Here is a 24,584-nt window from a genome sequence, read left to right as displayed (position 1 = left end):
TCACTTTTGTTTCCTCTTTTAAATTCCACCCGATATGAAAAAAGCAAACATATCTTCTTTTTGTTATTGTTTTATAATGATGAAAGTTAATTAAATTCAAATTATTAACTAGCACTCTCGGCAACGGCCATATCACGCTGAATACACCGATTCTCGTCCCATAACCGAAGTTAAGCAGCGTCGAGCGCAGTCATTACTTGGGAGGGAGACCACTTAGGATCACTGCGTGCCGTTGGCTTTTTCACTTTTTTTTCCTCTTTTAAATTCCAATAGATATTAAAAAAGCAAACTTATTTTCTTTTTGTTATTGTTTTATAAAGATGAAAGTTAATTAAATTAAAATTATTAACTAGCACTCTCGGCAACGGCCATATCACGCTGAATACACCGGTTTCGTCCGATAACCGAAGTTAAGCAGCGTCGATCGCAGTCACTACTTGGGAGGGAGACCACTTAGGAACACTGCGTGCCGTTGGATTTTTCACTTTTTTTCCTCTTTTAAATTTTAATAGATATGAAAAAAGCAAACACGTTTTCTTTTTGTAATTGTTTTAAAATGATGAAGGTTAATTTGTCTCACTTAATTTAAATTCGAATTATTAACTAGCACTCTCTGCAACGGCCATATCACGCTGAAAACACCGGTTCTCGTCCGATCACCGAAGTTAAGCAGCGTCGAGCGCATACAGTACTTGGGAATACTGCGTGCCGTTGGCTTTTTCACTTTTGTTTCCCATTTCAAATTCCACCAGATATGAAAAAAGCAAACATATCTTCTTTTTCTTATTGTTTTATAAAGATGAAAGTTAATTAAATTCAAATTATTAACTAGCACTCTCGGCAACGGCCATATCACGCTGAATACACCGGTTCTCGTCCGATAACCGAAGTTAAGCAGCGTCGAGCGCAGTCACTACTTGGGAGGGAGACCACTTTGGTACAGTGCGTGCCGTTGGCTTTTTCACTTTTTTTTCCTCTTTTAAATTCCAATAGATTTGAAAAAAGCAAACTTATTTTCTTTTTGTTATTGTTTTAAAAAGATGATGGTTAATTTGTCTCACTTAATTTAAATTCGAATTATTAACTAGCACTCTCGGCAACGGCCATATCACGCTGAGAACACCGGTTCTCGTCCGACCGCCGACGTTAGCAGCGTCGAGCGCAGTCAGTACTTGGGAATACTGCGTGCCGCTAGTTTTTTCACTTTTTTTTCCTATTTTAAATTCCAATAGATATGAAAAAAGCAAACATATTTTCTTTTTGTTATTGTTTTATAAAGATGAAAGTTAATTAAATTAAAATTATTAACTAGCACTCTCGGAAACGGCCATATCACGCTGAATACACCGGTTCTCGTCCGATAACCGAAGTTAAGCAGCGTCGATCGCAGTCACTACTTGGGAGGGAGACCTTTTAGGAACACTGCGTGCCGTTGGATTTTTCATTTTTTTTCCTCTTTTAAATTTTAATAGATATGAAAAAAGCAAACACGTTTTCTTTTTGTAATTGTTTTAAAATGATGAAGGTTAATTTGTCTCACTTAATTTAAATTCGAATTATTAATTAGCACTCTCGGCAACCGCCAAATCACGCTGAAAACACCGGTTCACGTCCGATTACCGAAGTTAAGCAGCGTCGAGCGCATACAGTACTTGGGAATACTGCGTGCCGTTGGCTTTTTCACTTTTGTTTCCTCTTTCAAATTCCACCAAATATGAAAAAAGCAAACATATCTTCTTTTTCTTATTATTTTATAAAGATGAAAGTTAATTTAATTCAAATTATCAACTAGAACTCTCGGCAACGGCCATAACACGCTGAATACACCGGTTCTCGTCCGATCACCGAAGTTAAGCAGCGTCGAGCGCAGTCAGTACTTGGGAGGGAGACCACTTAGGAACACTGCGTGCCGTTGAGTTTTTCACTTTTTTTTCCTCTTTTAAATTTTAATAGATATGAAAAAAGCAAACATGTTTGTTTTGTTATTGTTTTAAAATTATGAAGGTTAATTTGTCTCACTTAATTTAAATTCGAATTATTAACTAGCACTCTCGGCAACGGCCATATCACGCTGAGAACACCGGTTCTCGTCCGACCGCCGACGTTAGCAGCGTCGAGCGCAGTCAGTACTTGGGATTACTGCGTGCCGTTGGCTTTTTCACTTTTGTTTCCTCTTTTAAATTCCACCCGATATGAAAAAAGCAAACATATCTTCTTTTTGTTATTGTTTTATAATGATGAAAGTTAATTAAATTCAAATTATTAACTAGCACTCTCGGCAACGGCCATATCACGCTGAATACACCGATTCTCGTCCCATAACCGAAGTTAAGCAGCGTCGAGCGCAGTCATTACTTGGGAGGGAGACCACTTAGGATCACTGCGTGCCGTTGGCTTTTTCACTTTTTTTTCCTCTTTTAAATTCCAATAGATATTAAAAAAGCAAACTTATTTTCTTTTTGTTATTGTTTTATAAAGATGAAAGTTAATTAAATTAAAATTATTAACTAGCACTCTCGGCAACGGCCATATCACGCTGAATACACCGGTTTCGTCCGATAACCGAAGTTAAGCAGCGTCGATCGCAGTCACTACTTGGGAGGGAGACCACTTAGGAACACTGCGTGCCGTTGGATTTTTCACTTTTTTTCCTCTTTTAAATTTTAATAGATATGAAAAAAGCAAACACGTTTTCTTTTTGTAATTGTTTTAAAATGATGAAGGTTAATTTGTCTCACTTAATTTAAATTCGAATTATTAACTAGCACTCTCTGCAACGGCCATATCACGCTGAAAACACCGGTTCTCGTCCGATCACCGAAGTTAAGCAGCGTCGAGCGCATACAGTACTTGGGAATACTGCGTGCCGTTGGCTTTTTCACTTTTGTTTCCCATTTCAAATTCCACCAGATATGAAAAAAGCAAACATATCTTCTTTTTCTTATTGTTTTATAAAGATGAAAGTTAATTAAATTCAAATTATTAACTAGCACTCTCGGCAACGGCCATATCACGCTGAATACACCGGTTCTCGTCCGATAACCGAAGTTAAGCAGCGTCGAGCGCAGTCACTACTTGGGAGGGAGACCACTTTGGTACAGTGCGTGCCGTTGGCTTTTTCACTTTTTTTTCCTCTTTTAAATTCCAATAGATTTGAAAAAAGCAAACTTATTTTCTTTTTGTTATTGTTTTAAAAAGATGATGGTTAATTTGTCTCACTTAATTTAAATTCGAATTATTAACTAGCACTCTCGGCAACGGCCATATCACGCTGAGAACACCGGTTCTCGTCCGACCGCCGACGTTAGCAGCGTCGAGCGCAGTCAGTACTTGGGAATACTGCGTGCCGCTAGTTTTTTCACTTTTTTTTCCTATTTTAAATTCCAATAGATATGAAAAAAGCAAACATATTTTCTTTTTGTTATTGTTTTATAAAGATGAAAGTTAATTAAATTAAAATTATTAACTAGCACTCTCGGAAACGGCCATATCACGCTGAATACACCGGTTCTCGTCCGATAACCGAAGTTAAGCAGCGTCGATCGCAGTCACTACTTGGGAGGGAGACCTTTTAGGAACACTGCGTGCCGTTGGATTTTTCATTTTTTTTCCTCTTTTAAATTTTAATAGATATGAAAAAAGCAAACACGTTTTCTTTTTGTAATTGTTTTAAAATGATGAAGGTTAATTTGTCTCACTTAATTTAAATTCGAATTATTAATTAGCACTCTCGGCAACCGCCAAATCACGCTGAAAACACCGGTTCACGTCCGATTACCGAAGTTAAGCAGCGTCGAGCGCATACAGTACTTGGGAATACTGCGTGCCGTTGGCTTTTTCACTTTTGTTTCCTCTTTTAAATTCCACCAGATATGAAAAAAGCAAACATATCTTCTTTTTGTTATTGTTTTATAAAGATGAAGGTTAATTAAATTCAAATTATTAACTAGCACTCTCGGCAACGGCCATATCACGCTGAATACACCGGTTCTCGTCCGATAACCGAAGTTAAGCAGCGTCGAGCGCAGTCAGTACTTGGTAGGGCGACCACTTAGGAACACTGCGTGCCGTTATTTTTTTCACTTTTTTTTCCTCTTTTAAATTCCAATAGATTTGAAAAAAGCAAACTTATTTTCTTTTTGTTATTGTTTTAAAAAGATGATGGTTAATTTGTCTCACTTAATTTAAATTCGAATTATTACCTAGCACTCTCGGCAACGGCCATATCACGCTGAGAACACCGGTTCTCGTCCGACCGCCGACGTTAGCAGCGTCGAGCGCAGTCAGTACTTGGGAATACTGCGTGCCGTTGGCTTTTTCACTTTTGTTTCCCATTTCAAATTCCACCAGATATGAAAAAAGCAAACATATCTTCTTTTTGTTATTGTTTTATAATGATGAAAGTTAATTAAATTCAAATTATTAACTAGCACTCTCGGCAACGGCCATATCACGCTGAATACACCGATTCTCGTCCCATAACCGAAGTTAAGCAGCGTCGAGCGCAGTCATTACTTGGGAGGGAGACCACTTAGGATCACTGCGTGCCGTTGGCTTTTTCACTTTTTTTTTCCTCTTTTCAATTTTAATAGATATGTAAAAAGCAAACAGGTTTTCTTTTTGTTATTGTTTTAAAATGATGAAGGTTAATTTGTCTCACTTAATTTAAATTCGAATTATTAACTAGCACTCTCGGCAACGGCCATATCACGCTGAAAACTCCGGTTCACGTCCGTTCACCGAAGTTAAACAGCGTCGAGCGCATACAGTACTTGGGAATACTGCGTGCCGTTGGCTTTTTCACTTTTGTTTCCTCTTTCAAATTCCACCAGATATGTAAAAAGCAAACATATCTTCTTTTTTGTTATTGTTTTATAAAGATGAAAGTTAATTAAATTCAAATTATTAACTAGCACTCTCGGCAACGGCCATATCACGCTGAATACACCGGTTCTCGTCCGATAACCGAAGTTAAGCAGCGTCGAGCGCAGTCACTACTTGGGAGGGAGACCACTTAGGAACACTGCGTGCGGTTGGCTTTTTCACTTTTTTTTCCTCTTTTAAATTTTAATAGATATGAAAAAAGCAAACATGTTTTCTTTTTGTTATTGTTTTAAAATGATGAAGGTTAATTTGTCTCACTTAATTTAAATTCGAATTATTAACCAGCACTCTCGGCAACGGCCATATAACGCTGAAAACACCGGTTTACGTCCGATCACCGAAGTTAAGCAGCGTCGAGCGCATACAGTATTTGGGAATACTGCGTGCCCTTTGTTTTTTCACTTTTGTTTCCTCTTTCAAATTCCACCAGATATGAAAAAAGCAAACATATCTTTTTGTTATTGTTTTATAAAGATGAAGGTTAATTAAATTCAAATTATTAACTAGCACTCTCGGCAACGGCCATATCACGCTGAATACACCGGTTCTCGTCCGATAACCGAAGTTAAGCAGCGTCGAGCGCAGTCAGTACTTGGGAGGGCGACCACTTAGGAACACTGCGTGCCGTTAGCTTTTTCACTTTTTTTCCTGTTTTAAATTCCAATAGATATGAAAAAAGCAAACATATTTTCTTTTTGTTATTGTTTTAAAAAGATGAAGGTTAATTTGTCTCACTTAATTTAAATTCGAATTATTATCTAGCACTCTCAGCAACGGCCATATCACGCTGAGAACACCGGTTCTCGTCCGATCGCCGACGTTAGCAGCGTCGAGCGCAGTCAGTACTTGGGAATACTGCGTGCCGCTAGTTTTTTCACTTTTTTTTCCTATTTTAAATTCCAATAGATATGAAAAAAGCAAACATATTTTCTTTTTGTTATTGTTTTATAAAGATGAAAGTTAATTAAATTAAAATTATTAACTAGCACTCTCGGAAACGGCCATATCACGCTGAATACACCGGTTCTCGTCCGATAACCGAAGTTAAGCAGCGTCGATCGCAGTCACTACTTGGGAGGGAGACCTTTTAGGAACACTGCGTGCCGTTGGATTTTTCATTTTTTTTCCTCTTTTAAATTTTAATAGATATGAAAAAAGCAAACACGTTTTCTTTTTGTAATTGTTTTAAAATGATGAAGGTTAATTTGTCTCACTTAATTTAAATTCGAATTATTAATTAGCACTCTCGGCAACCGCCAAATCACGCTGAAAACACCGGTTCACGTCCGATTACCGAAGTTAAGCAGCGTCGAGCGCATACAGTACTTGGGAATACTGCGTGCCGTTGGCTTTTTCACTTTTGTTTCCTCTTTTAAATTCCACCAGATATGAAAAAAGCAAACATATCTTCTTTTTGTTATTGTTTTATAAAGATGAAGGTTAATTAAATTCAAATTATTAACTAGCACTCTCGGCAACGGCCATATCACGCTGAATACACCGGTTCTCGTCCGATAACCGAAGTTAAGCAGCGTCGAGCGCAGTCAGTACTTGGTAGGGCGACCACTTAGGAACACTGCGTGCCGTTAGCTTTTTCACTTTTTTTTCCTCTTTTAAATTCCAATAGATTTGAAAAAAGCAAACTTATTTTCTTTTTGTTATTGTTTTAAAAAGATGATGGTTAATTTGTCTCACTTAATTTAAATTCGAATTATTACCTAGCACTCTCGGCAACGGCCATATCACGCTGAGAACACCGGTTCTCGTCCGACCGCCGACGTTAGCAGCGTCGAGCGCATACAGTACTTGGGAATACTGCGTGCCGTTGGCTTTTTCACTTTTGTTTCCCATTTCAAATTCCACCAGATATGAAAAAAGCAAACATATCTTCTTTTTCTTATTGTTTTATAAAGATGAAAGTTAATTAAATTCAAATTATTAACTAGCACTCTCGGCAACGGCCATATCACGCTGAATACACCGGTTCTCGTCCGATAACCGAAGTTAAGCAGCGTCGAGCGCAGTCACTACTTGGGAGGGAGACCACTTTGGTACAGTGCGTGCCGTTGGCTTTTTCACTTTTTTTTCCTCTTTTAAATTCCAATAGATTTGAAAAAAGCAAACTTATTTTCTTTTTGTTATTGTTATAAAAAGATGATGGTTAATTTGTCTCACTTAATTTAAATTCGAATTATTAACTAGCACTCTCGGCAACGGCCATATCACGCTGAGAACACCGGTTCTCGTCCGACCGCCGACGTTAGCAGCGTCGAGCGCAGTCAGTACTTGGGAATACTGCGTGCCGCTAGTTTTTTCACTTTTTTTTCCTATTTTAAATTCCAATAGATATGAAAAAAGCAAACATATTTTCTTTTTGTTATTGTTTTATAAAGATGAAAGTTAATTAAATTAAAATTATTAACTAGCACTCTCGGAAACGGCCATATCACGCTGAATACACCGGTTCTCGTCCGATAACCGAAGTTAAGCAGCGTCGATCGCAGTCACTACTTGGGAGGGAGACCTTTTAGGAACACTGCGTGCCGTTGGATTTTTCATTTTTTTTCCTCTTTGAAATTTTAATAGATATGAAAAAAGCAAACACGTTTTCTTTTTGTAATTGTTTTAAAATGATGAAGGTTAATTTGTCTCACTTAATTTAAATTCGAATTATTAATTAGCACTCTCGGCAACCGCCAAATCACGCTGAAAACACCGGTTCACGTCCGATTACCGAAGTTAAGCAGCGTCGAGCGCATACAGTACTTGGGAATACTGCGTGCCGTTGGCTTTTTCACTTTTGTTTCCTCTTTTAAATTCCACCAGATATGAAAAAAGCAAACATATCTTCTTTTTGTTATTGTTTTATAAAGATGAAGGTTAATTAAATTCAAATTATTAACTAGCACTCTCGGCAACGGCCATATCACGCTGAATACACCGGTTCTCGTCCGATAACCGAAGTTAAGCAGCGTCGAGCGCAGTCAGTACTTGGTAGGGCGACCACTTAGGAACACTGCGTGCCGTTAGCTTTTTCACTTTTTTTTCCTCTTTTAAATTCCAATAGATTTGAAAAAAGCAAACTTATTTTCTTTTTGTTATTGTTTTAAAAAGATGATGGTTAATTTGTCTCACTTAATTTAAATTCGAATTATTACCTAGCACTCTCGGCAACGGCCATATCACGCTGAGAACACCGGTTCTCGTCCGACCGCCGACGTTAGCAGCGTCGAGCGCAGTCAGTACTTGGGAATACTGCGTGCCGTTGGCTTTATCCCTTTTGTTTCCTCTTTTAAATTCCATTCGATATGAAAAAAGCAAACATATCTTCTTTTTGTTATTGTTTTATAATGATGAAAGTTAATTAAATTCAAATTATTAACTAGCACTCTCGGCAACGGCCATATCACGCTGAATACACCGATTCTCGTCCCATAACCGAAGTTAAGCAGCGTCGAGCGCAGTCATTACTTGGGAGGGAGACCACTTAGGATCACTGCGTGCCGTTGGCTTTTTCACTTTTTTTTTCCTCTTTTCAATTTTAATAGATATGTAAAAAGCAAACAGGTTTTCTTTTTGTTATTGTTTTAAAATGATGAAGGTTAATTTGTCTCACTTAATTTAAATTCGAATTATTAACTAGCACTCTCGGCAACGGCCATATCACGCTGAAAACTCCGGTTCACGTCCGTTCACCGAAGTTAAACAGCGTCGAGCGCATACAGTACTTGGGAATACTGCGTGCCGTTGGCTTTTTCACTTTTGTTTCCTCTTTCAAATTCCACCAGATATGTAAAAAGCAAACATATCTTCTTTTTTGTTATTGTTTTATAAAGATGAAAGTTAATTAAATTCAAATTATTAACTAGCACTCTCGGCAACGGCCATATCACGCTGAATACACCGGTTCTCGTCCGATAACCGAAGTTAAGCAGCGTCGAGCGCAGTCACTACTTGGGAGGGAGACCACTTAGGAACACTGCGTGCGGTTGGCTTTTTCACTTTTTTTTCCTCTTTTAAATTTTAATAGATATGAAAAAAGCAAACATGTTTTCTTTTTGTTATTGTTTTAAAATGATGAAGGTTAATTTGTCTCACTTAATTTAAATTCGAATTATTAACCAGCACTCTCGGCAACGGCCATATAACGCTGAAAACACCGGTTTACGTCCGATCACCGAAGTTAAGCAGCGTCGAGCGCATACAGTATTTGGGAATACTGCGTGCCCTTTGTTTTTTCACTTTTGTTTCCTCTTTCAAATTCCACCAGATATGAAAAAAGCAAACATATCTTTTTGTTATTGTTTTATAAAGATGAAGGTTAATTAAATTCAAATTATTAACTAGCACTCTCGGCAACGGCCATATCACGCTGAATACACCGGTTCTCGTCCGATAACCGAAGTTAAGCAGCGTCGAGCGCAGTCAGTACTTGGGAGGGCGACCACTTAGGAACACTGCGTGCCGTTAGCTTTTTCACTTTTTTTCCTGTTTTAAATTCCAATAGATATGAAAAAAGCAAACATATTTTCTTTTTGTTATTGTTTTAAAAAGATGAAGGTTAATTTGTCTCACTTAATTTAAATTCGAATTATTATCTAGCACTCTCAGCAACGGCCATATCACGCTGAGAACACCGGTTCTCGTCCGATCGCCGACGTTAGCAGCGTCGAGCGCAGTCAGTACTTGGGAATACTGCGTGCCGTTGGCTTTTTCACTTTTGTTTGAATTGGTGTTTTCAGCGTGATATGGCCGTTGCCGAGAGTGCTATTTAATAATTTGAATTTAATTAACCTTCATCTTTATAAAACAATAACAAAAAGAAGATATGTTTGCTTTTTTCATATGTGATGGAATTTAAAAGAGGAAATAAAAGTGAAAAAGCCAACGGCACGCAGAGTTTCCAAGTACTGACTGCGCTCGACGCTGCTTAACTTCGGTGATCGGACGAGAACCGGTGTTTTCAGCGCGATATGGCCGTTGCCGAGAGTGCTATTTAATAATTTGAATTTAATTAACCTTCATCTTTATAAAACAATAACAAAAAGAAGATATGATTGCTTTTTTCATATCTGATGGAATTTAAAAGAGGAAACGAAAGTGAAAAAGCCAACGGCACGCAGAGTTTCGAAGTACTGACTGCGCTCGACGCTGCTTAACTTCGGTGGTCGGACGAGAACCGGTGTTTTCAGCGTGATATGGCCGTTGCCGAGAGTGCTAGATAATAATTCGAATTTAAATTAAGTGAGACAAATTAACCATCATCTTTTTAAAACAATAACAAAAAGAAAATAAGTTTGCTTTTTTCAAATCTATTGGAATTTAAAAGAGGAAAAAAAATGTGAAAAAGCTAACGGCACGCAGTGTTCCTAAGTGGTCGCTCTCCCAAGTACTGACTGCGCTCGACGCTGCTTAACTTCGGTTATCGGACGAGAACCGGTGTATTCAGCGTGATATGGCCGTTGCCGAGAGTGCTAGTTAATAATTTGAATTTAATTAACCTTCATCTTTATAAAACAATAACAAAAAGAAGATACGTTTGCTTTTTTCATATCTGGTGGAATTTAAAAGAGGAAACAAAAGTGAAAAAGCCAACGGCACGCAGTATTCCCAAGTACTGTATGCGCTCGACGCTGCTTAACTTCGGTGATCGGACGAGAACCGGTGTTTTCAGCGTGATATGGCCGTTGCCTAGAGTGCTAGATAATAATTCGAATTTAAATTAAGTGAGACAATTTGACCTTCATCTTTTTAAAACAATAGCAAAACAAGTTGGGAAAGCCAAAATATTACCTCTCCGAGTGGAGATGACTATCACTACCCCTTAAACAACCTAAATATATGCATCTATCGCTTTTTTTAATTCTTTGCAAGTGCAGGAATTCAATTTTAAAATAGTCAATTGTTCAAGCCTTTTCAATATCTCTCAATTGCTGGGGAAACTCTACTCTCTTGCTATACCTCAACCGTATTCTTAGTCTACCAGTATGATTTGTAACATTTGTCCATATCAAAGCTGAATCATACATCGCCACACAAAAAGCAAATGTCCCCAAAACATGGAAGCCACAACCCAATCACACATAAGCTAGGCTCGTACTTGTTCATCGCTTTCGATGATTTCACTAATATTAGCATTAACATTTTGTACATTATTGGGTTCCTTATTAATAGATATGCCTACGCCTACAGTACTTTCAATAGAACATTTATTTAATGCATTATCTTTCGTACGATCATGGCCAACTGGCCTCGCGGTAGGACCAACATTTTGTGTGCTAGAACCTGTTCCAGAAACAGCCTTTTTTCCGCGGCTAACGCTCTTCTCCTTTCATTTTCTCGTTTCCTAAATTCAGGATCTGACCTTTTTGCCCTCATTCTTTCCCTTGCCTTTCGTTTTCTGATTTCCTCTTTACTTAAATTATTATCTTCCTCCATTTACTTATTAATCAGTTAAATACTCACAAAGGTTGGCAAAATCAATCTCCTTAAATACTCACACGGGTTGGAAAAATCAATCTCCTTCAGTAATACGTAAGGCTTAATTATATTATTTGCCGAACAAAATTAATCGAGCAAATTTAACACTTAACTTCTTCCTTCGAAATTCTATCAAAGAATGAATCAACTGTTTAAAAAAAGGTTTTTTTCGCGAATAGGGCGCTATCATACCAACAGCAATTCCGTCATATTTAAAAAATATACATTGCCAACACTTTTTTCAAATAAAGAATGATAAAAGTGCGTAAAAAAAGGTCTTTCACAAATAGGCCTAGGGGGCGTATAAACTAAACAGCAACAACGCTCTACAGCTACACTAATCTTACACAAACAAGGAGTACTATAAACCCACTACTGGAAGCGGTATTTTTATTCAAACGTAAAACAATTTCGCTTAAGCTTAACATCTCTAGACATCGGTAAAAATGTCTCTATCACTCCTAGACATTATAACTCAAATTCATCTGATTATGTTTTAACAAGGTTAAATCTAACTGGGAGTAAGATGAAAGGAGTAGAAGCTTATCTGTCTAAGGAAATATGAAATTTTATCTTAACAGTTCGTTAAATCATAAGTTTATAACGAAAAAACGCGGAAGGGGAAAACGAGCAGACAACTGCGATTTTTGGGGGTAGAAGGTTAAGAGCGCCATCTGTCGTCCGTGCCAAAGTTGAACTTCCACTCGAAACGCAATGAGAAAGTGGATAAAATAATGCCATCAGCTATTTAACTGCGTCGATATATTTAACGACTTGACCCATGACATGCCCATAACACTGGCTTCTATGAATCCTATTTATTCTTGGATGCTAGGAAACTTGGTAGACGTAACAGTCTGTACCAAGTACCCAAGCATCCTTCAATAAACGCCTGGCAACATTGTGGTACGCATGGTACAACTAAAAAATAGGATGTGTATCTATCTTTCCAGTCACTCCAAGTCGTTAAGCCCTCATTACAGAGGATTTGAAACACTATCGTAATTCCAAGTGTCTCGAATCTCTAAGTTCCTGTCCATTATGAACAGTGCTGAGAGAATGATACATCAGAAAGAGCCATTCAAATCGAATTGCCGAAAATATTATCCATATTTTCATTTCATATAACAGAGAAAACAAATTATTATGGTTCTGAGAGGAGCTTCCCATTTTGGTTGTTGTTCTCAAAAATATATCGCAATGCACGGGCATAGATAGATACAGGAGGCAATGTAGGAAATATAACGCAATACACGGGCCTAAAAAGATATAAGAGACAATGTACGAAATATAACGCAATGCACGGGCCTTGATAGATATAGGAGGCAATGATTTAACGACTTCGGTACTTGGGTTTATCTTTAATATTTAAATAAATATAATTATTTTTAATTATTTTAATCGCCAGTAAATAACTTTAAAAATAGTTAAATCGTTTAAAATAAAGTTGTTCCTATTATCTTTCGAAACTTTGCTAATATTGACGTTTAAAGTGAAGGGTACCCCTCTTGCCCGCTTTTTTCAAATTTTGGGGTATATATACGTTTCGTTTCCATTATAATAATAGATAAAAACGCATTCGCGTGAACCTTTGGTGGAAGCCCTGCCATTGGGAGGCTAGACGTTTCTCGTAACCCTAGCCGATCGCCGCGTATATCTTAAAACCAAATAATAGATAAAAACGCATTTGCGTGAACCGATGGTGGAAGCCCTGCCATTGGGAGGCTAGACGTTTCTCGTAACCCTAGCCGATCGCCGCGTATATCTTGGAACCAAACGATGACGGAGGAAAAGAAGCCAGAATGCACTGACTGGCGTCCATGTGGAATGGACAAAAGACCTGAAGATGGTGGTGCATTGAAGCTGGTGTCAATGTGGAATTGACGAAGAACAGAAGATGGTGGTGCATAGAACCTGGTGTCAATGTGGAATTGACGAAGAACAGAAGATGGTGGTGCATAGAAGCTGGTGTCAAGGTGAAATTGACGAAGAACAGAAGATGGTGGTGCTTAGAAGCTAGCAAGTACAGACTAGTGTCCATGTGGGATGGACAAAGACTAGCAGATTGTGGTCCTTAGAAGCCAGTTAGTAAAGACTTGTGTTGGTAGATGAATGGCCAAATTTCCGTGAACCGCGAACGCGTTCCGGAAATCGGGTATTTGTTTGCTCCAATACGCAAACTGCGAACGCGGTCACGTGGGGTCTGACAGACACACAGACACACAGACACACAGACACGGCCGGTGTAATACCTCTCCGTGACATACGTCACTCGGAGAGGTTAAAAACATGTTTGCTTTTTTCATATCTATTAAAATTTAAAAGAGGAAAAAAAAAACGAAAAACCAACGGCACGCAGTGTTCCTAAGTGGTCTCCCTCCCAAGTACTGACTGCGCTCGACGCTGCTTAACTTCAGTAATCGGACGAGAACCGGTGTATTCAGCGTGTTATGGGCTTTGCCGAGAGTGCTAGTTAATAATTTGAATTAAATTAACTTTCATCTTTATAAAACAATAACAAAAAGAAGATATGTTTGCTTTTTTAATATCTGGTGGAATTTGAAAGAGGAAACAAAAGTGAAAAAGCCAACGGCACGCAGTATTCCCAAGTACTGTATGCTCTCGACGCTGCTTAACTTCGGTGATCGGACGAGAACCGGTGTTTTCAGCGTGATATGGCCGTTGCACGCAGTATTCCCAAGTACTGACTGCGCTCGACGCTGCTAACGTCGGCGGTCGGACGAGAACCGGTGTTCTCAGCGTGATGTGGCTGTTGCCGAGAGTGCTAGATAATAATTCGAATTTAAATTAAGTGAGACAAATTAACCTTCATCTTTTTAAAACAATAACAAAAAGAAAATATGTTTGCTTTTTTCAAATCTATTGGAATTTAAAAGAGGAAAAAAAAAGTGAAAAAGCTAACGGCACGCAGTGTTCCTAAGTGGTCGCCCTCCCAAGTACTGACTGCGCTCGACGCTGCTTAACTTCGGTTATCGGACGAGAACCGGTGTATTCAGCGTGATATGGCCGTTGCCGAGAGTGCTAGTTAATAATTTGAATTTAATTAACTTTCATCTTTATAAAACAATAACAAAAAGAAGATATGTTTGGTTTTTTCATATTTGGTGGAATTTGAAAGAGGAAACAAAAGTGAAAAAGCCAACGGCACGCAGTATTCCCAAGTACTGTATGCGCTCGACGCTGCTTAACTTCGGTTATCGGACGAGAACCGGTGAATTCAGCGTGATATGGCCGTTGCCGAGAGTGCTAGTTAATAATTCGAATTTAAATTAAGTGAGACAAATAAACCTTCATCATTTTAAAACAATAACAAAAAAAACATGTTTGCTTTTTACCTCTCCGAGTGACGTATGTCACGGAGAAGTTCTGTAACGATCGTGTGTGTCTGTGTGTCTGTCTGTGTGTGTGTGTGTCTGTTGTTACACCCACGTGACCGCGTTCGCAGTTTCCAAATCGGAGCAAACGTGTTCGCCATTTTCGAACTGCTTTCACAGTCACGGAAATGGCTCCTCTACTTGAGTTCTCTCACCACCATCTTCTGGTCTTTGTCCATCCCACACGGACACCAGTCTGTACTTACTGGCTTCTAATCACCACCATCTTTTTGTCTTCGTTCATCCCACATGGACACCAGTCTGTATATACTGGCTTCTAATCACCACCATTTTCTGGTCTTCGTCCATTCCACTTGGACACCAGTCTGTACATACTGGCTTCTAATCACCACCATCTTCTGGTCTTTGTCCATCCCACTTGGACACCAGTCTGTGCATACTGACTTCTAAACACCACTATCTACTGGTCTTCCGTCTATTCCACATAGACACCAATCTGTCTCATTGGCTTCGAACTCCATCGTCATCGTTTGATTTAAGACATTCGCGGCGATCAGCTAGGGTTACGAGAAACGTCTAGCCTCCCTAGAGTGGGTTGTCCACCAAAGGTTTTCGCAATTGCGGTTGTTCTTGCTTTGAAGTGTAGTTCGACACCCTTATATACTACCTATTTGAGCAAGGCGAAGCAACCGGCGTATGCTTCATTTCAAACGCCAATATTAGTCAGATCTCTGAAGAATGTTTAATTGTTCTTTATCAAAACGATGTAACGCTCAATAAGGCAAACAACTGACGAAGAAAATATTTAATACTAATTTTATTTATTTTATTATTTAAGATAATCTTGTTTCTCAACTCAAAATTAATACGGAAAGAGTTAAAAAGCAGCTTATGTTTTTGTCTGTGTGTGTCCGTCCATTGTTACACTAGTGCGTCGCGTTAGCAGTTAGCCTTGTGTTGATGTGTTAAGAAATCATACAGAACCTTAATATTCCCTTTTTCCATAATATAAAGTGAATATGTGGAAGTATTTTTCGTAATTATGATGCATTTAGTACTTTTGTGGCTTTAAAACTCTGTTTCATTTTGATATTCCAAAGATTTTTTTTAATATTGTTATTTGAAATGGCTGTTAATATATTACTTAAGCTATACTACATCTGTATATAGAATAATCCTTGGTTTAGTGATTTCATGAAGAAAACTAAGACCTAGACTCCGGCGGGTATAACAAGCGTTATTCGCAATAGTCTTAGTGAAACAAAGTGTAAATAATTGAGGCCTGAGGTGAAGTAAACTTTTGGCTTTGATTTTCGTGCCTGAAATGAAGAGACATTAACGGTTCAGAGTAAAAGTTAAATACACTATTAAATAATCAGGTTAAGATTTTATAATAGAAGAAAAGATCATGGTGGCAATTAGATTAGTAAAAGGGCTTATGGTAAACTGGTAGTAGCTACAGACTTATTATTCTCTTTATGGTGCGCATTGACTATTAGTGCGTCTAGCTACAATTTAGCTTTGGTGTTATTTAACGTTAACATTCATGTTGGCAAACTAAGAATATTGTTGAGGTGAGACGAGACGATAGTGTTTACACTGCAAACCAGTTGTGAATGTAGCTAACAGAATATAGGGTAAACAACTGAAGCGTAGACTTCATTTCCTGTTCTTTTCCCCATTAACTGATTTCCATGTAACCAAGATTTATCCTTATTCGATGTGAAATGTCGTCTGCTTTACTGTACATTCGCTACGTTAGGAATACTGCTTCAATATTTCGTAAATTTTTACTTCAAAAAAGTGAAATAATTCCATATCTAGGTAAATAAGTTTGTAGTAGTAGACCTCTTGACTCGGAGATGAATTATTTTGGTTTTCCCAACTTGTTTCATATCTATTAAAATTTAAAAGAAAAAAAAAGTGAAAAAGCCAACGGAACGCGGTGTTCCTAAGTGGTCTCCTTCTCAAGTACTGACTGCGCTCGACGCTGCTTAACTTCGGTGATCGGACGAGAACCGGTGTATTCAGCGTGATATGGTCGTTGCCGAGTGTGCTAGTTAATAATTCGTATTTAAAATAAGTGAGACAAATTAACCTTCATCATTTTAAAACAATAACAAAATGAAAACATGTTTGCTTTTTTCATATCTATTAAAATTTAGAAGAGGAAAAAAAAGTGAAAAAGCCAACGGCACGCAGTGTTCCTAAGTGGTCTCCCTCCCAAGTAGTGACTGCGCTCGACGCTGCTTAACTTCGGTTATCGGACGAGAACCGTTGTATTCAGCGTGATATGGCCGTTGCCGAGAGTGCTAGTTAATAATTTGAATTAAATTAACTTTCATCTTTATAAAACAATAACAAAAAGAAGATATGTTTGCTTTTTTCATATCTGGTGGAATTTGAAAGAGGAAACAAAAGTGAAAAAGCCAACGGCACGCAGTATTCCCAAGTACTGTATGCTCTCGACGCTGCTATCGTCGGCGGTCGGACGAGAACCGGTGTTTTCAGCGTGATATGGCCGTTGCACGCAGTATTCCCAAGTACTTACTGCGCTCGACGCTGCTAACGTCGGCGGTCGGACGAGAACCGGTGTTCTCAGCGTGATATGGCCGTTGCCGAGAGTGCTAGATAATAATTCGAATTTAAATTAAGTGAGACAAATTAACCTTCATCTTTTTAAAACAATAACAAAAAGAAAATATGTTTGCTTTTTCATATCTATTGGAATTTAAAAGAGGAAAAAAAAAGTGAAAAAGCTAACGGCACGCAGTGTTCCTAAGTGGTCGCCCTTCCAAGTTCTGACTGCGCTCGACGCTGCTTAACTTCGGTTATCGGACGAGAACCGGTGTATTCAGCGTGATATGGCCGTTGCCGAGAGTGCTAGTTAATAATTTGAATTTAATTAACCTTCATCTTTATAAAACAATAACAAAATGAAGATACGTTTGCTTTTTTCATATCTGGTGGAATTTAAAAGAGGAAACAAAAGTGAAAAAGCCAACGGCACGCAGTATTCCCAAGTACTGTATGCGCTCGACGCTGCTTAACTTCGGTTATCGGACGAGAACCGGTGAATTCAGCGTGATATGGCCGTTGCCGAGAGTGCTAGTTAATAATTCGAATTTAAATTAAGTGAGACAAATAAACCTTCATCATTTTAAAACAATAACAAAAAAAACATGTTTGCTTTTTACCTCTCCGAGTGACGTATGTCACGGAGAGGTTCTGTAACGATCGTGTGTGTCTGTGTGTCTGTCTGTGTGTGTGTGTCTGTTGTTACACCCACGTGACCGCGTTCGCAGTTTCCAAATCGGAGCAAACGTGTTCGCCATTTCCGAACTGCTTTCACAGTCACGGAAATGGCTCCTCTACTTGAGTTCTCACACCACCATCTTCTGGTCTTTGTCCATCCCACACGGACACCAGTCTGTACTTACTGGCTTCTAATCACCACCATCTTTTTGTCTTCGTTCATCCCACATGGACACCAGTCTGTATATACTGGCTTCTAATCACCACCATTTTCTGGTCTTCGTCCATTCCACTTGGACACCAGTCTGTACATACTGGCTTCTAATCACCACCATCTTCTGGTCTTTGTCCATCCCACTTGGACATCAGTCTGTGCATACTGACTTCTAAACACCACCATCTACTGGTCTTCCGTCTATTCCACATAGACACCAATCTGTCTCATTGGCTTCGAACTCCATCGTCATCGTTTGGTTTAAGACATTCGCGGCGATCAGCTAGGGTTACGAGAAACGTCTAGCCTCCCTAGAGTGGGTTGTCCACCAAAGGTTTTCGCAATTGCGGTTGTTCTTGCTTTGAAGTGTAGTTCGACACCCTTATATACTACCTATTTGAGCAAGGCGAAGCAACCGGCGTATGCTTCATTTCAAACGCCAATATTAGTCAGATCTCTGAAGAATGTTTAATTGTTCTTTATCAAAACGATGTAACGCTCAATAAGGCAAACAACTGACGAAGAAAATATTTAATACTAATTTTATTTATTTTAATATTTAAGATAATCTTGTTTCTCAACTCAAAATTAATACGGAAAGAGTTAAAAAGCAGCTTATGTTTTTGTCTGTGTGTGTCCGTCCATTGTTACACTAGTGCGTCGCGTTAGCAGTTAGCCTTGTGTTGATGTGTTAAGAAATCATACAGAACCTTAATATTCCCTTTTTCCATAATATAAAGTGAATATGTGGAAGTATTTTTCGTAATTATGATGCATTTAGTACTTTTGTGGCTTTAAAACTCTGTTTCATTTTGATATTCCAAAGATTTTTTTTAATATTGTTATTTGAGATGGCTGTTAATATATTACTTAAGCTATACTACATCTGTATATAGAATAATCCTTGGTTTAGTGATTTCATGAAGAAAACTAAGACCTAGACTCCGGCGGGTATAACAAGCGTTATTCGCAATAGTCTTAGTGAAACAAAGTGTAAATAATTGAGGCCTGAGGTGAAGTAAACTTTTGGCTTTGATTTTCGTGCCTGAAATGAAGAGACATTAACGGTTCAGAGTAAAAAATAAATACACTATTAAATAATCAGGTTAAGACTTTATAATAGAAGAAAAGATCATGGTGGCAATTAGATTAGTAAAAGGGCTTATGGTAAACTGGTAGTAGCTACAGACTTATTATTCTCTTTATGGTGCGCATTGACTATTAGTGCGTCTAGCTACAATTTAGCTTTGGTGTTATTTAACGTTAACATTCATGTTGGCAAACTAAGAATATTGTTGAGGTGAGACGAGACGATAGTGTTTACACTGCAAACCAGTTGTGAATGTAGCTATCAGAATATAGGGTAAACAACTGAAGCGTAGACTTCATTTCCTGTTCTTTTCCCCATTAACTGATTTCCATGTAACCAAGATTTATCCTTATTCGATGTGAAATGTCGTCTGCTTTACTGTACATTCGCTACGTTAGGAATACTGCTTCAATATTTCGTAAATTTTTACTTCAAAAAAGTGAAATAATTCCATATCTAGGTAAATAAGTTTGTAGTAGTAGACCTCTTGACTCGGAGATGTAATATTTTGGTTTTCCCAACTTGTTTCATATCTATTAAAATTTAAAAGAGGAAAAAAAAAGTGAAAAAGCCAACGGAACGCGGTGTTCCTAAGTGGTCTCCCTCTCAAGTACTGACTGCGCTCGACGCTGCTTAACTTCGGTGATCGGACGAGAACCGGTGTATTCAGCGTGATATGGTCGTTGCCGAGAGTGCTAGTTAATAATTCGTATTTAAAATAAGTGAGACAAATTAACCTTCATCATTTTAAAACAATAACAAAATGAAAACATGTTTGCTTTTTTCATATCTATTAAAATTTAGAAGAGGAAAAAAAAGTGAAAAAGCCAACGGCACGCAGTGTTCCTAAGTGGTCTCCCTCCCAAGTAGTGACTGCGCTCGACGCTGCTTAACTTCGGTTATCGGACGAGAACCGTTGTATTCAGCGTGATATGGCCGTTGCCGAGAGTGCTAGTTAATAATTTGAATTAAATTAACTTTCATCTTTATAAAACAATAACAAAAAGAAGATATGTTTGCTTTTTTCATATCTGGTGGAATTTGAAAGAGGAAACAAAAGTGAAAAAGCCAACGGCACGCAGTATTCCCAAGTACTGTATGCTCTCGACGCTGCTATCGTCGGCGGTCGGACGAGAACCGGTGTTTTCAGCGTGATATGGCCGTTGCACGCAGTATTCCCAAGTATTTACTGCGCTCGACGCTGCTAACGTCGGCGGTCGGACGAGAACCGGTGTTCTCAGCGTGATATGGCCGTTGCCGAGAGTGCTAGATAATAATTCGAATTTAAATTAAGTGAGACAAATTAACCTTCATCTTTTTAAAACAATAACAAAAAGAAAATATGTTTGCTTTTTCATATCTATTGGAATTTAAAAGAGGAAAAAAAAAGTGAAAAAGCTAACGGCACGCAGTGTTCCTAAGTGGTCGCCCTTCCAAGTTCTGACTGCGCTCGACGCTGCTTAACTTCGGTTATCGGACGAGAACCGGTGTATTCAGCGTGATATGGCCGTTGCCGAGAGTGCTAGTTAATAATTTGAATTTAATTAACCTTCATCTTTATAAAACAATAACAAAATGAAGATACGTTTGCTTTTTTCATATCTGGTGGAATTTAAAAGAGGAAACAAAAGTGAAAAAGCCAACGGCACGCAGTATTCCCAAGTACTGTATGCGCTCGACGCTGCTTAACTTCGGTGATCGGACGAGAACCGGTGTTTTCAGCGTGATATGGCCGTTGCACGCAGTATTCCCAAGTACTGACTGCGCTCGACGCTGCTAACGTCGGCGGTCGGACGAGAACCGGTGTTCTCAGCGTGATATGGCCGTTGCCGAGAGTGCTAGATAATAATTCGAATTTAAATTAAGTGAGACAAATTTACCTTCATCTTTTTAAAACAATAACAAAAAGAAAATATGTTTGCTTTTTCATATCTATTGGAATTTAAAAGAGGAAAAAAAAGTGAAAAAGCTAACGGCACGCAGTGTTCCTAAGTGGTCGCCCTTCCAAGTACTGACTGCGCTCGACGCTGCTTAACTTCGGTTATCGGACGAGAACCGGTGTATTCAGCGTGATATGGCCGTTGCCGAGAGTGCTAGTTAATAATTTGAATTTAATTAACCTTCATCTTTATAAAACAATAACAAAAAGAAGATACGTTTGCTTTTTTCATATCTTTTGCAATTTAAAAGAGGAAACAAAAGTGAAAAAGCCAACGGCACGCAGTATACCCAAGTACTGTATGCGCTCGACGCTGCTTAACTTCGTTGATCGAACGTGAACCGGTGTTTTCAGCGTGATATGGCCGTTGCCGAGAGTGCTAGTTAATAATTCGAATTTAAAATAAGTGAGACAAATTAACCTTCATCTTTTTAAAACAATAACAAAAAAAAAACATGTTTGCTTTTTTCATATCTATTAAAATTTAAAAGAGGAAAAAAAAGTGAAAAAGCCAACGGCACGCAGTGTTCCTAAGTGGTCTCCCTCCCAAGTACTGACTGCGCTCGACGCTGCTTAACTTCGGTGAACGGACGAGAACCGGTGTATTCAGCTTGATATGGTCGTTGCCGAGAGTGCTAGTTAATAATTCGAATTTAAATTAAGTGAGACAAATTAACCTTCATCATTTTAAAACAATAACAAAATGAAAACATGTTTGCTTTTTTCATATCTATTAAAATTTAAAAGAGGAAAAAAAAGTGAAAAAGCCAACGGCACGCAGTGTTCCCAAGTGGTCTCCCTCCCAAGTAGTGACTGCGCTCGACGCTGCTTAACTTCGGGTATCGGACTAGAACCGGTGTATTCAGCGTGATATGGCCGTTGCCGAGAGTGCTAGTTAATAATTTTAATTTAATTAACTTTCATCTTTATAAAACAATAACAAAAAGAAGATATGTTTGCCTTTTTCATATTTGGTGGAATTTGAAAGAGGAAACAAAAGTGAAAAAGCCAACGGCACGCAGTATTCCCAAGTTCTGTATGCGCTCGACGCTGCTTAACTTCGGTTATCGGACGAGAACCGGTGTATTCAGCGTGATATGGCCGTTGCCGTGAGTGCTAGTTAATAATTCGAATTTAAATTAAGTGAGACAAATTAACCTTCATCATTTTAAAACAATAACAAAAAAAACATGTTTGCTTTTTACCTCTCCGAGTGACGTATGTCACGGAGAGGTTCTGTAACGATCGTGTGTGTCTGTGTGTCTGTCTGTGTCTGTTGTTACACCCACGTGACCGCGTTCGCAGTTTCCAAATCGGAGCAAACGTGTTCGCCATTTCCGAACTGCTTTCACAGTCACGGAAATGGCTCCTCTACTTGAGTTCTCACACCACCATCATCTGGTCTTTGTCCATCCCACACGGACACCAGTCTGTACTTACTGGCTTCTAATCACCACCATCTTTTTGTCTTCGTTCATCCCACATGGACACCAGTCTGTATATACTGGCTTCTAATCACCACCATTTTCAGGTCTTCGTCCATTCCACTTGGACACCAGTCTGTACATACTGGCTTCTAATCACCACCATCTTCTGGTCTTTGTCCATCCCACTTGGACACCAGTCTGTGCATACTGGCTTCTAAACACCACCATCTACTGGTCTTCCGTCTATTCCACATAGACACCAATCTGTCTCATTGGCTTCGAACTCCATCGTCATCGTTTGGTTTAAGACATTCGCGGCGATCAGCTAGGGTTACGAGAAACGTCTAGCCTCCCTAGAGTGGGTTGTCCACCAAAGGTTTTCGCAATTGCGGTTGTTCTTGCTTTAATGTGTAGTTCGACACCCTTATATACTACCTATTTGAGCAAGGCGAAGCAACCGGCGTATGCTTCATTTCAAACGCCAATATTAGTCAGATCTCTGAAGAATGTTTAATTGTTCTTTATCAAAACGATGTAAAGCTCAATAAGGCAAACAACTGACGAAGAAAATATTTAATACTAATTATATTTATTTTAATATTTAAGATAATCTTGTTTCTCAACTCAAAATTAATACGGAAAGAGTTAAAAAGCAGCTTATGTTTTTGTCTGTGTGTGTCCGTCCATTGTTACACTAGTGCGTCGCGTTAGCAGTTAGCCTTGTGTTGATGTGTTAAGAAATCATACAGAACCTTAATATTCCCTTTTTCCATAATATAAAGTGAATATGTGGAAGTATTTTTCGTAATTATGATGCATTTAATACTTTTGATTCTTTAAAACTCTGTTTCATTTTGATATTCCAAAGATTTTTTTTAATATTGTTATTTGAAATGGCTGTTAATATATTACTTAAGCTATACTACATCCGTATATAGAATAATCCTTGGTTTAGTGATTTCATGAAGAAAACTAAGACCTAGACTCCGGCGGGTATAACAAGCGTTATTCGCAACAGTCTTAGTGAAACAAAGAGTAAATAATTGAGGCCTGAGGTGAATTAAACTTTTGGCTTTGATTTTCGTGTCTGAAATGAAGAGACATTAACGGTTCAGAGTAAAAGTTAAATACACTATTAAATAATCAGGTTAAGATTTTATAATAGAAGAAAAGATCATGGTGGCAATTAGATTAGTAAAAGGGCTTATGGTAAACTGGTAGTAGCTACAGACTTATTATTCTCTTTATGGTGCGCATTGACTATTAGTGCGTCTAGCTACAATTTAGCTTTGGTGTTATTTAACGTTAACATTCATGTTGGCAAACTAAGAATATTGTTGAGGTGAGACGAGACGATAGTGTTTACACTGCAAACCAGTTGTGAATGTAGCTATCAGAATATAGGGTAAACAACTGAAGCGTAGACTTCATTTCCTGTTCTTTTACCCATTAACTGATTTCCATGTAACCAAGATTTATCCTTATTCGATGTGAAATGTCGTCTGCTTTACTGTACATTCGCTACGTTTGGAATACTGCTTCAATATTTCGTAAATTTTTACTTCAAAAAAGTGAAATAATTCCATATCTAGGTAAATAAGTTTGTAGTAGTAGACCTCTTGACTCGGAGAGGTAATATTTTGGTTTTCACAACTTGTTTCATATCTATTAAAATTTAAAAAAGGAAAAAAAAAGTGAAAAAGCCAACGGCACGCAGTGTTCCTAAGTGGTCTCCCTCCCAAGTACTGACTGCGCTCGACGCTGCTTAACTTCGGCGATCGGACGAGAACCGGTGTATTCAGCGTGATATGGCCGTTTCCAAGAGTGCTAGTTAATAATTTTAATTTAATTAACTTTCATCTTTATAACACAATAACAAAAAGAAGATATGTTTGCTTTTTTCATATTTGGTGGAATTTGAAAGAGGAAACAAAAGGGA

The 24,584-nt window shown here is 38.3% G+C and overlaps 40 pseudogenes; 23 read left to right on the top strand and 17 right to left on the bottom strand.

Annotated features, from left to right (window-relative positions):
* Positions 1 to 119: 119 nt before the first annotated feature.
* LOC149660532 (5S ribosomal RNA) lies at positions 120 to 238 on the top strand (annotated as a pseudogene).
* A 122-nt stretch (positions 239 to 360) lies between these two features.
* On the top strand, positions 361 to 478 carry LOC149660531 (5S ribosomal RNA; annotated as a pseudogene).
* A 136-nt stretch (positions 479 to 614) lies between these two features.
* LOC149660530 (5S ribosomal RNA) lies at positions 615 to 717 on the top strand (annotated as a pseudogene).
* A 122-nt stretch (positions 718 to 839) lies between these two features.
* Positions 840 to 958, top strand: LOC149660529 (5S ribosomal RNA; annotated as a pseudogene).
* A 361-nt stretch (positions 959 to 1,319) lies between these two features.
* LOC149660528 (5S ribosomal RNA) lies at positions 1,320 to 1,438 on the top strand (annotated as a pseudogene).
* Positions 1,439 to 1,799: 361 nt separating this feature from the next.
* On the top strand, positions 1,800 to 1,918 carry LOC149660527 (5S ribosomal RNA; annotated as a pseudogene).
* A 359-nt stretch (positions 1,919 to 2,277) lies between these two features.
* On the top strand, positions 2,278 to 2,396 carry LOC149660526 (5S ribosomal RNA; annotated as a pseudogene).
* Positions 2,397 to 2,518: 122 nt separating this feature from the next.
* LOC149660525 (5S ribosomal RNA) lies at positions 2,519 to 2,636 on the top strand (annotated as a pseudogene).
* A 136-nt stretch (positions 2,637 to 2,772) lies between these two features.
* On the top strand, positions 2,773 to 2,875 carry LOC149660524 (5S ribosomal RNA; annotated as a pseudogene).
* A 122-nt stretch (positions 2,876 to 2,997) lies between these two features.
* On the top strand, positions 2,998 to 3,116 carry LOC149660523 (5S ribosomal RNA; annotated as a pseudogene).
* Positions 3,117 to 3,477: 361 nt separating this feature from the next.
* On the top strand, positions 3,478 to 3,596 carry LOC149660522 (5S ribosomal RNA; annotated as a pseudogene).
* A 361-nt stretch (positions 3,597 to 3,957) lies between these two features.
* LOC149660521 (5S ribosomal RNA) lies at positions 3,958 to 4,076 on the top strand (annotated as a pseudogene).
* A 361-nt stretch (positions 4,077 to 4,437) lies between these two features.
* Positions 4,438 to 4,556, top strand: LOC149660520 (5S ribosomal RNA; annotated as a pseudogene).
* Positions 4,557 to 4,920: 364 nt separating this feature from the next.
* Positions 4,921 to 5,039, top strand: LOC149660519 (5S ribosomal RNA; annotated as a pseudogene).
* Positions 5,040 to 5,398: 359 nt separating this feature from the next.
* LOC149660518 (5S ribosomal RNA) lies at positions 5,399 to 5,517 on the top strand (annotated as a pseudogene).
* Positions 5,518 to 5,877: 360 nt separating this feature from the next.
* Positions 5,878 to 5,996, top strand: LOC149660517 (5S ribosomal RNA; annotated as a pseudogene).
* Positions 5,997 to 6,357: 361 nt separating this feature from the next.
* On the top strand, positions 6,358 to 6,476 carry LOC149660516 (5S ribosomal RNA; annotated as a pseudogene).
* A 361-nt stretch (positions 6,477 to 6,837) lies between these two features.
* LOC149660515 (5S ribosomal RNA) lies at positions 6,838 to 6,956 on the top strand (annotated as a pseudogene).
* Positions 6,957 to 7,317: 361 nt separating this feature from the next.
* On the top strand, positions 7,318 to 7,436 carry LOC149660514 (5S ribosomal RNA; annotated as a pseudogene).
* A 361-nt stretch (positions 7,437 to 7,797) lies between these two features.
* Positions 7,798 to 7,916, top strand: LOC149660513 (5S ribosomal RNA; annotated as a pseudogene).
* Positions 7,917 to 8,277: 361 nt separating this feature from the next.
* On the top strand, positions 8,278 to 8,396 carry LOC149660512 (5S ribosomal RNA; annotated as a pseudogene).
* A 364-nt stretch (positions 8,397 to 8,760) lies between these two features.
* Positions 8,761 to 8,879, top strand: LOC149660511 (5S ribosomal RNA; annotated as a pseudogene).
* A 359-nt stretch (positions 8,880 to 9,238) lies between these two features.
* Positions 9,239 to 9,357, top strand: LOC149660510 (5S ribosomal RNA; annotated as a pseudogene).
* Positions 9,358 to 9,766: 409 nt separating this feature from the next.
* Positions 9,767 to 9,869, bottom strand: LOC149660509 (5S ribosomal RNA; annotated as a pseudogene).
* Positions 9,870 to 9,991: 122 nt separating this feature from the next.
* LOC149660508 (5S ribosomal RNA) lies at positions 9,992 to 10,094 on the bottom strand (annotated as a pseudogene).
* A 138-nt stretch (positions 10,095 to 10,232) lies between these two features.
* Positions 10,233 to 10,351, bottom strand: LOC149660507 (5S ribosomal RNA; annotated as a pseudogene).
* Positions 10,352 to 10,473: 122 nt separating this feature from the next.
* On the bottom strand, positions 10,474 to 10,576 carry LOC149660506 (5S ribosomal RNA; annotated as a pseudogene).
* A 3,131-nt stretch (positions 10,577 to 13,707) lies between these two features.
* On the bottom strand, positions 13,708 to 13,826 carry LOC149660505 (5S ribosomal RNA; annotated as a pseudogene).
* Positions 13,827 to 14,280: 454 nt separating this feature from the next.
* On the bottom strand, positions 14,281 to 14,399 carry LOC149660504 (5S ribosomal RNA; annotated as a pseudogene).
* A 2,251-nt stretch (positions 14,400 to 16,650) lies between these two features.
* On the bottom strand, positions 16,651 to 16,769 carry LOC149660503 (5S ribosomal RNA; annotated as a pseudogene).
* A 137-nt stretch (positions 16,770 to 16,906) lies between these two features.
* On the bottom strand, positions 16,907 to 17,025 carry LOC149660502 (5S ribosomal RNA; annotated as a pseudogene).
* Positions 17,026 to 17,477: 452 nt separating this feature from the next.
* On the bottom strand, positions 17,478 to 17,596 carry LOC149660501 (5S ribosomal RNA; annotated as a pseudogene).
* A 2,252-nt stretch (positions 17,597 to 19,848) lies between these two features.
* Positions 19,849 to 19,967, bottom strand: LOC149660500 (5S ribosomal RNA; annotated as a pseudogene).
* A 137-nt stretch (positions 19,968 to 20,104) lies between these two features.
* LOC149660499 (5S ribosomal RNA) lies at positions 20,105 to 20,223 on the bottom strand (annotated as a pseudogene).
* Positions 20,224 to 20,675: 452 nt separating this feature from the next.
* On the bottom strand, positions 20,676 to 20,794 carry LOC149660498 (5S ribosomal RNA; annotated as a pseudogene).
* A 122-nt stretch (positions 20,795 to 20,916) lies between these two features.
* LOC149660497 (5S ribosomal RNA) lies at positions 20,917 to 21,019 on the bottom strand (annotated as a pseudogene).
* A 227-nt stretch (positions 21,020 to 21,246) lies between these two features.
* LOC149660496 (5S ribosomal RNA) lies at positions 21,247 to 21,365 on the bottom strand (annotated as a pseudogene).
* A 362-nt stretch (positions 21,366 to 21,727) lies between these two features.
* Positions 21,728 to 21,846, bottom strand: LOC149660495 (5S ribosomal RNA; annotated as a pseudogene).
* Positions 21,847 to 21,983: 137 nt separating this feature from the next.
* LOC149660494 (5S ribosomal RNA) lies at positions 21,984 to 22,102 on the bottom strand (annotated as a pseudogene).
* A 2,244-nt stretch (positions 22,103 to 24,346) lies between these two features.
* LOC149660493 (5S ribosomal RNA) lies at positions 24,347 to 24,465 on the bottom strand (annotated as a pseudogene).
* Positions 24,466 to 24,584: the final 119 nt, after the last annotated feature.

This window comes from Phalangium opilio, unplaced genomic scaffold, assembly GCF_054372755.1.
Source record: "Phalangium opilio isolate 3A_F unplaced genomic scaffold, DU_Popi_V2 ptg000070l_1, whole genome shotgun sequence".
Taxonomy (NCBI): Eukaryota; Metazoa; Arthropoda; class Arachnida; order Opiliones; family Phalangiidae; genus Phalangium; species Phalangium opilio.
Note: the sequence above shows the minus strand (reverse complement) of the source record. Positions and strands in the feature narration are given on the sequence as shown.